Genomic DNA, 13,492 nt, shown 5'->3' on the forward strand with positions numbered 1-13,492 from the left:
TTTACCGGTGCATTGTGGGCAAATAAGTCCGTACCCGCCGAGTTTTCATCACTGAACATCGCAGCTTCTGCCAATTCTCTTTCTCCAAGCGCGTCTGCCGCCATAGCGCTTGTCCTGAAATTCCCTTTGTGTTTGTTGCTGACCAACCGCAATAACAAGCAATATGGCAAATGCCGTTATATATATATATCATGTGAGCAAGGCACCTGAGTGCCGAAACGTTATGAGGAAGCCGACAAGCGAATACAGAAAATTTAAGCACCGCAGAAAACTGGTCCGTGCACTGTGTTCCTGGCGCATGCTGAGGCGAGCCGCAATCGCGCAGGGAAACTTTGGTATGCAATATATATATATATATATATATTTCTTTTTTTGAAAGTATTACCACTTACCGTGACCAAGGCCGCAAGGCTGAAACACGTTGTTGTGCAGACTGGGCTCTGTCTGAATAAATCTTGGAAAAATACAAGTTCCTGAGTCCTTGATGAAAAAAAATAAAATATATATATATATATATATTGGCAGAGAGGAATGAAAAGCAGAGCAAAGAGAAAAGCTGCATGATTAAGCTGGAGGGCAGAGCGCTGCCGTGTGCCTTTCAAATGCACAGGGCATTTGTATTTCCATATTTCTACACACCAGCCTGGCCGTGGAAAGTGCACCATCATCAGCAGGAGAGACGCTCGCACCTGCTGACTGAGGCCAGTGCTTCGAACTTATCAAAGCTGAAAATGGCACAGTGCCCCATACGCCTAATGAGCCAGATCTGAGGCTTTGCTACCTACTTAAGGAAATAACGGACATTTTAATTTTTAAACTTATGCTCGAACTTACTTAAAGAAAATAATGCCTTTCATTTACGGACTCCATGCCCCATAAATCACCAGGGGCAAAGCACTCAGCATCCGCCCTCTGGGAGGTCATGGAAATGAATAAAATGCCGGAAATAGTAATGAAAGCTTCGAGTGTAATGTTTATTTGCCCAGGAAGAAGGGGCCTTCTGGCCTTGAAACGGGTCGGCAGAGAGGAATGAAAAGCAGAGCAAAGAGAAAAGCTGCGTGATTAAGCTGGAGGGCAGAGCGCTGTTGTGTGCCTTTCAAATGCACAGGGCATTTGTATTTCCATATTTCTACATGGCAGCCTGGCCGTGGAAAGTGCACCATCATCAGCAGGAGAGACGCTCGCACCTGCTGAGTGAGGCCAGTGCTTCGAACTTATCAAAGCTGAAAATGGCACAGTGCCCCATGCGCCTAATGAGCCAGATCCGAGGCTTTGAGAGGAATGAAAAGCAGAGCAAAGAGAAAAGCTGCGTGATTAAGCTGGAGGGCAGGGCGCTCCAAATGCCCTGTGCCTTTCAAATGCACAGGGCATTTGTATTTCCATATATATATATATATATATATATATATATATATATATATATATATATATATATATATATATATATATATATATATATATATATATATATATATATATAACCTACTGGCGGTCGCCAGTAGGTATATATAGTTAGGATTTTTTCTCTATGGGATTTTTGAAAATTCTATGTCTAATAACTTTGGCGTTTGTGGACGGAATTGGCTGAAATTTTCAGGAAAATTGAACATTTTGTTTCTGAGCAGCCCCTGACAATTTGGGGGGGTTTCATCAAGGGGGGCCGAGAAAAAAGGGGGGTCCCAAAACGCGTTTTTCCCATGTTAATTTCCATAGGGCGGTTGGCCTCACTTTTAGCTCGAACGGCTGAATGGATTTGCACGAAACTTGGCAAAATTGTAGGGACTGTTAGCCCGATGTGCCTTTGCTAGGTCTCAATATATGTGCTCCAGTGGATTTTGAGTCATTTAGGTTCAAAAAAAGATATATATCTGGGCGGAGCCTAACCACACATCTGATCTGATTGGCTGTCAGCACTTCATCCAAGAAGTGTTGGCAGCCATCTTGGGACCAATATACATGATAGCACCTCATTAAAAAGCATTGTAGTTAATAGAGGGTTTTAGGACTTTAGTTACATTATAAATAATTTGTTGATGGTACCATACTCGTTTTAGGAATTGTGGCGGGTTCTAAGGTGATTTTACCATGTGAAAAAACCTTCTGCTGTGATATCATGAATATTGTTTGAAAGAAAACTAATATCTCATGATTTTCCCACAGTGGTTTGGAAGGGGATCTATAAGCTAAACTGAAAGCATATTTTCTGTAAATTCACATTATCTTTCTCAGTCATGTGAAAATGAAGTCTGACATTCTCAGTAAAACATGTACATCCAATAAGGACAGAGACTGTCAGTTGATTCCTTTGTGTTCTACTGCAGCCTCCTAGAGTGTTCTAAAGAACAACTAGAGCGCTTGCAGTCCTACTTATTACAAAGGTATGGCACACCTGAAGCCATCTTGATTGGAATAAAGTGGTAACTCTTAAAACATTTAATTTAAAAAGAAACAACATGAGGGGGTATATTTTGCCATAGAAAGTATGATTAGTGCTGCAGAATGAAAAATTAGGGCACATTTTGAGTGACTTCTCAAATCCTTTTCTATTTCATTAAAACATTCTGACATGCAGTCTCCCAAAATGGCCACCAGAGACAAAAGAGCCCAAATGTAGCCCAAATATCACCCAGATGTAGCCCAAGTATAGCCCAATGACAGAATGTCCCAGAGTGTTCTAAAGAACAACTAGAGCGCTAACAGTCCTACTTATTACAAAGGTATGGCACACCTGAAGCCATCTTGATTGGAATAAAGTGGTAACTCTTAAAACATTTAATTTAAAAAGAAACAACACGAGGGGGTATATTTTGCCATAGAAAGTATGATTAGTGCTGCAGAATGAAAAATTAGGGCACATTTTGAGTGACTTCTCAAATCCTTTTCTATTTCATTAAAACATTCTGACATGCAGTCTCCCAAAATGGCCACCAGAGACAAAGGAGCCCAAATGTAGCCCAAATATCACCCAGATGTAGCCCAAGTATAGCCCAATGACAGAATGTCCCAGAGTGTTCTAAAGAACAACTAGAGCGCTAACAGTCCTACTTATTAAAAAGGTATAGCACACCTGGAGCCATCGTGATGGGAATAAAGTAGTAACTCTTAAAACATTTAATTTAAAAAGGAACAAAATGAGGGGGTACATTATGCAATAGAAGGTATTATTAGTGCTGCAGAAAGAAAAATTAGGGCACATTTTGAGTGACTTTTCAAATCCTCTTCTATTTCATTAAAAAATTCTGAGATGCAGTCTCCCAAAATGGCCACCAGAGACAAAAGAGCCCAAATGTAGCCCAAATATCACCCAGATGTAGCCCAAGTATAGCCCAATGACAGAATGTCCCAGAGTGTTCTAAAGAACAACTAGAGCGCTAACAGTCTTACTTATGACAAAAGTATGGCACACCTGAAGCCATCTTGATAGGAATAAAGTGGTAACTCTTAAAACATTTAATTTAAAAAGGAACAAAATTAGGGGGTATATTTTGCCATATGAATTATGATTAGTGCTGCAGAAAGAAAAATTAGGGCACATTTTGAGTGACTTCTCAAACCCTCTTCAATTTCATTAAAAAATTCTGACATACAGTCTCCCAAGATGGCCACCAGAGACAAAAGAGCCTAAATGTAGCCCAAATATCACCCAGATGTACCCCAAGTATAGCTCAATGACAGAATGTCCCAGAGTGATCTAAAGAACAACTAGAGCGCTAACAGTCTTACTTATGACAAAAGTATGGCACACCAGAAGCCATCTTGATTGGAATGAAGTGGTAAGTCTGAAAACACTCAATTTAAAAAGGAACAACATGAGGGGGTTAATTTTGCCATAGAAATTATGATTAGTGCTTCAGAAAGAAAAATTAGGGATCATTTTGAGTGACTTCTCAAATCCTCTTCTATTTCATTAAAAAAACTCTGACATGCAGACTGAAACATGCACTTTGAATACCAGCAGCAGACGTCCCTGGTGAGCAGTAGCTTTACTACAGTGATCTAATGTGCAACTAGAGTGCTAACATTCAGAATTTATGGCAAATGTGTGACACATCTGAATGCCTTCTTGATGGAACCAAAGTAAACAAGCATTGAAAATGCAATAGATCTCGCCCTCGTTTAAGTTAAAGCCATTCTGTTTGTAATGAGGTGGCTTTTTAGCTTTGCTTTTATTAGTGTTTTTTCAACTTTCATGTAAATAACATGCATCTGTATGCATATAAGTATATGTATGCATGCATTTATGTTTGTATTTATATAGATATACAGATGATATATGTTTATATATGTATGTATATATATATATATATTCACTGAAAAAACCATAGGCTATAGACCATATATAGTTAGGAATTAGCATTTACAAAACCTTGAAAATTCACTGAAAAAACCATAGGTTATAGACCATATATAGTTAGGAATTAGCATTTACAAAACCTTGAAAATTCACTGAAAAAACCATAGGTTATAGACCATATATAGTTAGGAATTTGCATTTACAAAACCTTATTTTACTCACACAAAACCATTGAAATTCCATATATAGTTAGTTGCACTAACTATATATTGCGCACCCGCAATCCACTGCTGATTATGTCACATATTACATCATTCATGACATGGTCAGTGACATCACTGATGACATCACTGATGACATCTCAAATGACATCACTGATGACATCACTGATAACAACATCCAGTGACTGTATGTTTCTGTAAAGTTAAAATATGTCTTACATATTGAAGAATGAGTGGATGTATAAGTGTCTGGATGAAGGATTTAGTAGGTGCATGACTGACTGTATGAGTGAGTGATTAAATGTGTCTCACTGAGTGTATGGGTTAGTGACTAAACTGTCTTAATTTGTGCATCATTATGTCTGTTGTTCTGTAAACTGTTGCATGTGTTGATAAGTAGCTATATGACTAACTATATGGGTTATTGATTGGTTGCCCAAGTATTTGTATGGGAGACTGAGTGTGTGTGTGGGTGGCTGGGAGGTGTATGACTCTGTGCATAGATGTGTGAGCAGTTGATTCACTAGATTTATGGTTTCAAAAGTGCATGTGGAAACAGCTGTATGGGCGGTTGACTGTGTGCATGAGTGTATTGGTGAGTGAATGGATATCTCAGTGCTACATGTCAAAGTAAGTACATATGTAAAACACAGTACATGTGAGAGTTGACATATATAAATAACTGTGCATAAGAGCCAGTGAATGTGTGAGTGGCTGTATGGATCATTGTGAACTTGTATCAGGGATTGTATAAGAGAGTAAATATGTGTTAGTATATGTTTGAATAAGTAAAGTTTGTATAACTGTATAGTTGAGGAAATGGAGGTGTGATTGATTCTTTGCATGTCTGACTAGGTGTGTGAGTAACTCCATGGATGAGTGACAGTCTGTGAGTGTCTGTTTACACTGATTGTATCTAAGGTTATATTAGAGTCTGAAGAGGTTCATCGTATTATCACATGAATGATAGCATCAGTGATGTGATCAGTAATGTCAAATGAGATGTCATCAGTGATGTCATCAGTGATGTCATTTGAGATGTCATCAGTGATGTCATTTGAGATGTCATCAGTGATGTCATCAGTGATGTCACTGACCATGTCATGAATGATGTAATATGTGACATCATCAGCAGTGGATTGCGGGTGCGCGATATATAGTTAGTGCAACTAACTATATATGGAATTTCAATGGTTTTGTGTGAGTAAAATAAGGTTTTGTAAATGCGAATTCCTAACTATATATGGTCTATAACCTATGGTTTTTTCAGTGAATTTTCAAGGTTTTGTAAATGCTAATTCCTAACTATATATGGTCTATAACCTATGGTTTTTTCAGTGAATATATATATATATATATATATGTATATATATATATATATATATACATATATATATATATATATATATTTATATATATATGATTCCAACCCTCTTTTTCAGAAGACGTGGAGCCCACTCATGAGTGACTTTCACAATGTTCTTTTAATTCCCAATCCAGTATTTTACGGGCATATCATCGCTTTCAAACAACGCGTTTTGGTCTCTCCGTGACCTTGATCATGGTTGATGTATCGTGCTTTACTACCATACAAATACTTTTAAAAAATCATCATGTGACTTCCTGTTTCATTACAGGGATTTCTGGGACATGTAGTTTTCACCACCATAACATCTTTTTTTGTGCAGACTGTTATATGTATTACAAACCAGTGACATGTTTTCATTGATTAAACATTATTAAACATAAATTCAAATATAATTCTTAACAGAGAAGGCCTTTTGCACATTATTTCTCAAGTTCTCTAATTTTAAATCTCAGATTCTGTGCTCTAAAGCTAAATATCTAAAAACAGAAAATCCAATCATGGCAACAATTTACTTTCTGCCCAAGGTCCACAAACACCTGATGAGACCGCCAGGAAGACCTATAATTGCAGTAAAGGAATCTTTGTATGAACCAATAGTAAACTATGTAGATTACTTCTTGATGCCATTTGTCTTAAAATCGACTTCATATATAAAGGACACATTGAGCCCCCCACAAATATTGTGGATAAGCCCCGGGGTGGCAGTCCCTGGGGCTTGGGGCCTTTGAGCCCTCCCACACATTACATTTTCTAACCCCCGGGGGTGGGGGTCCCCAGGACTGGGAGGGCTGTGAACCCCACCGCAAATATGTTACAGAAGCCCTGGGGGTGGTGGTCCCCGGGGCTGGGGGCCCCCCTTGGGCCCCCACCCAATTCTAACATTGCCCTGGGATTTGAACCTTAACAAAGCGCCGGATCTTGCAGATTAAAAAAAAATATGTTTTTGGGCCCTGGGGTCAGGGTGTTTCTAACCTTTGCGTGTTTTGCGTGTTTTTGCTCTGTTTTATTGTGCCTCGGTTCTACCGCAATATATATCCAGACGAAAGCTCCCGACAATTGAGGCACACTAGCAAGTACCCAACGTTCCTGTGGGCAACAACCTACTACAGGATTTTTAATTCAGTTGGAGACACGACTGCATTCCATTATGGATTTTATCTGCACTACAAAGACCAGAATGCAGCCTTGGGCACGCCTACTGGGTGGGACTATGATCTGCGCTGAAAAGAACAGCGTGAAACGCCGTGCAGCTGTGCCTCCTTTGACTCCGGTGACCGAGGGCTATGCAGCCCGAAACATGTTTGGAGATGTCAATGTGCTGTTTGGAGGGATGCTGGTCCGCTTACAACCTGGCAATAAAGAAGGTTTAAACACGTCTGTGTGAGTTGCCTCAATTGTCGGTTGCTTTCGTCTGTATATATATATATATATATATATATATATATATATATATATATATGAAAAGGAGGCGTGACAGCCTCGAAACGCGTTGGCGATTCGAATAAATCATCGGAATGAAATGCTGGCTGCCATGTAATTGATGTCCCCTGGGAGTGCGTCTTTGAAAAAGCTGTTGGGCGATTTGTTTGTAACATGATAACACGGCTGTCCTTGTTGTGGAAGATTGCACCATTGCGAAAGTGCGAGGCTGGAAGGCAGGAACTGTATCCAGGCCGTACCTACAGCACAGAGGACAGGCTTGATGGGTCAGCAATCATACTGTAAGGCCCACTAAGGGTTACAAAGTGTTCTTTAAAAACTGACGTGCCAGAACCTACTTAAGGATAACTACATTCCCAACATATGGACTACAAGTTCCATCATGCTGAGCGAACTGACGTACTATACGTGAAAAAATCAACATATATATATAACAAGTGTTGGGAACCCTCTGAGCACATCCGGAACTGCCTGTGAAAAAGAGGCGTGACAGCCTCGAAACGCGTTGGCGAGTCGAATAAATAATCGAAATGAATTGCTGGTTGCTTGTAATTGATGTCCCATGGGAGTGCGTCTTTCAAAAAGCTGTTGGGCGATTTGTTTGTAAAACGTGTTCCCTGCATTAAGAACGCACTCCACAGCAGGTAGGTTTCACACCCTATACTTCAAATGAAAGTGTAATTTCATCCCAACCTTTTCCAGTCCTCCTGGCTGACACGTTTCAAAGCTTTCCTGCTTCTTTTTCAAAGGCATCCGTGAATTCACAGCAATGTTCCTTGAACACAGTATTCTGGGTGCTCCTTCATTAATTGGCCTCTGGTGTGCCTTCCTAAATGGATTTTATTTGCTGTTGCACACTGGTACTTGTGGTCACATTTGACAATTAATAATACCTTCCAGTAGGTTCTGTGAACTTCACGTAATTTAAAAGGACAAATTAAGCCCTCCAGTGGGCCTCGGAATGCAATTTCACTTTCCAAATTCATTGCGCTGCTGTGTCTGCATCGGAAAGGAAAATACCCCTCCTGCGGCCCCTCATTAGTTCCAAGGGCGTTGCAGTCCTCCACGGCCGGAAAGAGCCGTGTATCCTTGTTTCCAAAAGTTTTCCCTGCATTAAGAACGCACTCCACAGCAGGTAGGTTTCACACCCTTTATTTCATCCCGACCTTTTTCCAGTCCTCCAGCGCCACCTCCCCTTGATCTTGGCATGACAACGAGACGCATAAACTTGAGGATTTGCGAACATCGCAGTAATATCCGTTGCCAGAGAAGGACTACAAAACTCACCACTCATTTCCTAGACAAGAAACATACACCGAATGATATGCAGTGGACTATAATTGAACACTTGAGTGTGGGCACTGGAAAAAGACTGTTCGAAAAAGAGCAGACGTGGATATATCGGTTGGCGTCCCATCAGAAGGGCCTAAATGATGATATCCCCTGGGGATCAGTACAGAGATGCTGATGCCTGAAGACATACCAGTGCACTTGGCCCACTGAGCAGTACTGTGACTACTTACTACTTACAAAATACCTACTGTTGCATTAATTACATATTACTTCAGGGACTACCCAAAGGGGAACAACAGGGGTCTAGCATCCACTCTTGAGTATAATGGTAGAGCTAGACACGAATAAACACTGAGACCCTGTTAGCGAGATAACGATTTTAAACATGAGATATGTGACATTTGGGAAGTAAGGGCAGGTTACAGAGTGATAGTGAAATAGATCATTAGTGGGCAAACGAGTTTGTATGTCACTGTCTGTTTGTTCCCACTGCTTACCTAATACAAGAATCCTCGTTTTGAATGAAAGAAAAAAGTTCTCAATGATTTACAAAGGATTACATGAGAGCGCTGGTGGCATTATTCTCTTTTATTAACTCTTTTTGCGCCGCTTTGTAATTACAACACTGTTCATATCGCTACACTTATATTGTGATTCTATATATAGGAACAATTTTATGTGTATAGGTGTTTGGTAATGGGAGGACTCGAACACAGGAGCCGGCTAAACGTCGAGCGTCCCGTTTAATTTTATGTAGGCAGACGCGTTCTGCGTCATTGGAATCAACAGACTCACGTGCCTGCTACTTCCTGTGTAATAGTTGCACCGTTTGACCATACGCTCGTCATTCGGGCCAGTGGTAGCGCTGCATTTAGGTAGCCCACGGGGAGTTGCCTGCTAACAAGTAAGCTTTGTCTACCACTGTTTTGTGAAGCCTTGTTTTCTTTTGAAACATGATTAACTTTTCTTTAGGCTCGCTATAATTTCCATGTGCAGATGGAGCACGGCGTGAAGATAACCCTTACCGCTTGAGCTCATGTAGCGAGATCACGCTCTTAACACAGTGAGTGTTTTTGTTTGGCCATGATCTTCCATATTTTTAACTCAGTCACAACCACATGGTTATCGACTGCTTTTATGAGGGGCGGGCACGACTTTTTTTCTATTCTAGATTATTGGGACTGGGGCCAGGGATACATGAGCATGTTTCTCCCTTGGGCCATGAGGTACCCTTTTGAAATATTAAAGCAATAAACTTGTGTTCCCAGAGGAAGCAGGAAGGCTTACCCGGCACCATCAGGTAATATGGCGCAATGGGTTTCAGCACACCAAGAGGCAGAAATAATTTTGGAATTGTAATATGGTGAAGGATAAATACGCAGCATGACAATAAAACACCAAACGGATTGGAAATGTTTATGAAAAACGAATCATGACATGTGTTGCATGTTGTGTGCTTGTACGTTGTATCACTTCTTGTTTTTTCTCCCTTTTTGTACAGTATACGGGCCCCAGAGAAGTCTACTGAGCCCCCACGGGTAGTATCCGTGAGTACCTTCTGAATAATTTTTCACATACAGATCCCCACGGGAGGGTGCACCTTAGTGCGTGCATACCACCTGAGGATTATAATTAGGTCCTGATGAATGCTTGGCGAAAAAGCTGATGAAAGCAGAAACATGTTAACCACTCACATAAGAGGACACGGGTTTCAATTAATAAAACCCTGAGTAGTCCGTTTTTCACCCTTTTTAATCCAATGCAGGTTGGCCTCTATTAAAGTTTATATAGGTTACAACTTTGCATTTTTTAATATCACACACAGTTTATTAACACCTAATACGTTTTTACACTGTTTGCACACATCAAAGATCCAGCTCCGCTGTAAAAAGGCGTAGTAGCACGCTGGGGGGACATTCGGTCACCCCAGCGGGAACCCAATGATGAAGCATGTCACAAACTAGTGGTGAGTGAGGGTTCTTTCTTAAAGAAAATGTTTTTTCTTTTCACTTGAGTATGGTAATATTCCGATTTTGTTTTTGCCTCACCTTAACCTTAGCTTGCATTGACATTCAATAATATAGATCACAAACGTGGTACTGAATGTAAGAAATTGCTTAATCTCCTTCTAAATGCCATTGTATGTGATCATGTTGGTAAAAGTGCTATTTTTGCATGCCTAGCAATGGCCACAAGGGAAAAATCCCTTGAGTCCATGCTTGTGTCCAGTAGTGTAAGTGGTGATGTCACTACATACCAGCATGTCCCTGATATTCTTGCCCTTTCTGTATGTCACACTGGGTTTGCTAGGGATCCCTTCCCCAATGATGTTATCACATCTGAGGATATCCCAGTTCTTGGACAATATCCTTTGAATGTTCTTGGATTCTGCAATGTAGGTCACAATCAGACAAATGTTGCACTCATTCTCATCGTCAGACGCCATGATCTTGTCAGTGAGAGTAAGGGACATGGGGACCTCATCTGCCCTCTCTTTGGCTTTACGGAGCACCCAGTTCGTATAGCCCCTGATCTTGAAACGGGCTAGCATTTCTCTACACTCTTGCTGGTATGCTGTATCTGTGTTGCAATTCCTTTTGGCCCTCAGCAGTTCACCATAAGGGATGCTCCATTTGAGGGTCTCCGGATGACTGCTGAGGGCATGAAGGATGCTATTGCCAGCAGTAGATTTTCTAAACAGTGTTGTGTTTAGTTTGTAATCTTTTATGTCAATTTTGACATCTAAGTATTCAGCTGACGTCTTGCTAATGTGGCTAGTGAGTGAGATGTTATTCTTATTGTTATTCAGAATAATAATGGACTGAATAGCCACTTGTTCGCTTCCGTTCCAAATGACAAACAGGTCATCAATGTATCGCCACCACGTGGTCACGTGTTCAAGGTGTCCCACATAGTCAGGGTTGGCAAAGATCTCCTGCTCCCAGTGCCCCATGAAGAGATTTGCGTAGCTGGGTGCAAAACACAAACCCATTGAGGTACCAACCACCTGCCTATACAGGACACCATTGAACAAAAAGATGTTATTAGCAAGACAGAACTCCATTATACTAAGTAACATCCTGCTATGTTCCCTGAACCTCAAAGGTCACGATGCGAGAAAGTGACCACAGGTGTCTAAGCCTTGTTGGCGGTCGATGATGGTGTACAATGACTGGACATCCAGTGTGATCAGGATGAAGTCTTGTTTCCACTGTATCTCCTGGATTTCGGTGAGGAAATCTTTACTGTCCTTGATGTAACTGGGCAGGCTGTTAACCCACTCACGGAGGTAGTGGTCCACATATATGGATATGTGTTCTGCCACACTACCCCTGGAGGACACAATAGTCTTCTGGGTGGGTTAACATGATCCTTGTGCAGTTTCAGCAAAAGATAGAGAACTGGGAGCACTGGATGATCATTTTTTAAGTATCTGAAGTCCTCCCATTCAAGAATCCCCTTATCTTTCCACATACTTAATTTCTTCCAGATGTCCGTTATGCAGTTATTATAGACATCTAGAGAGATGGGAAGATAGAACCCCTGACCTTTGAGTTGTTTCTGTGCCTCTGAGATATATTTATCTCTATCCATGATGACAACATTGCCCCACTTATCCGCTGCACGGATGACAATCTTGTCAACCTCCATCAGTGACTTGAGTGCTTGTCTTTGGTTAAAGGAAAGATTGTTCTCAGTGGTATGAAACGCTTTCTTTTTGTGCCGATAGGCACAAAACGCCTTGCTGACGCTGTCATGGAAAGTGTCTATTGAATCATGGGGAAGTGGCGGAAGAAAGGTAGATTTGGATTTGAAGCCCGAAGAGGCACTGCTATCTATGATAAATTCTGCATTGAGAAGGATCTGTGTGCTACTCTCGTGCTCTCTGTCCTCCTCTACAAGCTCAATCTCCTGATCATTGGTGGTCTCAATGGTGTTCCCACTCTCTTGTTCCAATTGTATTATGTTAATAATGATATCTACATCTCCAATGGTGATGTTATCTGTATTTTCAGAAGTAAGGGGTTTTGTTCTCTTAAATCCCTCTAATATTTTCAGTTTGTGCCACTTACTCATCTTTAATTTACGAGTAAATTTAAATAGATCAATTCTAGATTCAGTATAATTAAAGAATCACCAAGATCCCCAGGGGGGGGCAATAGAGTGTTAAAACTGAGACAAAGGGAATCAAAGTATATTGTGGATTTCCAGACCAAGGATCCGGGGGGCCTTAACAAAGATGAGGAACTAGCAATACATCTCAGGGTGTAGTCTTGACACCACTCCCAGGCTAGTACTCATGATTCCCCTTTTTGCATTGACACCTGTACACTCTGCCCTCCTAGGTTGTGTATCCCCAGAGCTCCCTCCTTTTGGCCTCCCCTCCCCGTGAATATGTACATAAGAAGAAGTTCATTTAAGCTGTTGTAAGGATTTTAATATCATCGCACTAATGTTGTTTTTATTATGTTTCTTCTGACAGGAGGAAAGGAATGGGTCCAACCACGACATCCACTGTTCACGGGCACTCCTACCCTTTTCACCACCGTATCACCGAGCACATTTCACTGAACAGCATCCTCAGCAAGTATGTGACACTCTGCACTGTGCACGGTCACATGAGTGCTACAATATTTTGTCACTTTGTCTCACTTTAGAGTCACAGGGCATTCACGTTTCTGACTTGTCCTAGATACTGGATTTTGTGGACTGTTTGCAGCTTGCCTTGTTAGCACCTATGCATACTGTATGCTTACAGCACTAGTGGTTTTTTAGCCTATAGAACCATCGTACTTTTACGTAGTAACTGAGCTATTGCATTCACATTGAAACTAGGCTCTCAGTGAGGTCAAGACCAAGTGTCCCGGGGTTTCT

The sequence above is a fragment of the Lissotriton vulgaris genome, chromosome 7 (assembly GCF_964263255.1).
Source record: "Lissotriton vulgaris chromosome 7, aLisVul1.2, whole genome shotgun sequence".
Taxonomy (NCBI): Eukaryota; Metazoa; Chordata; class Amphibia; order Caudata; family Salamandridae; genus Lissotriton; species Lissotriton vulgaris.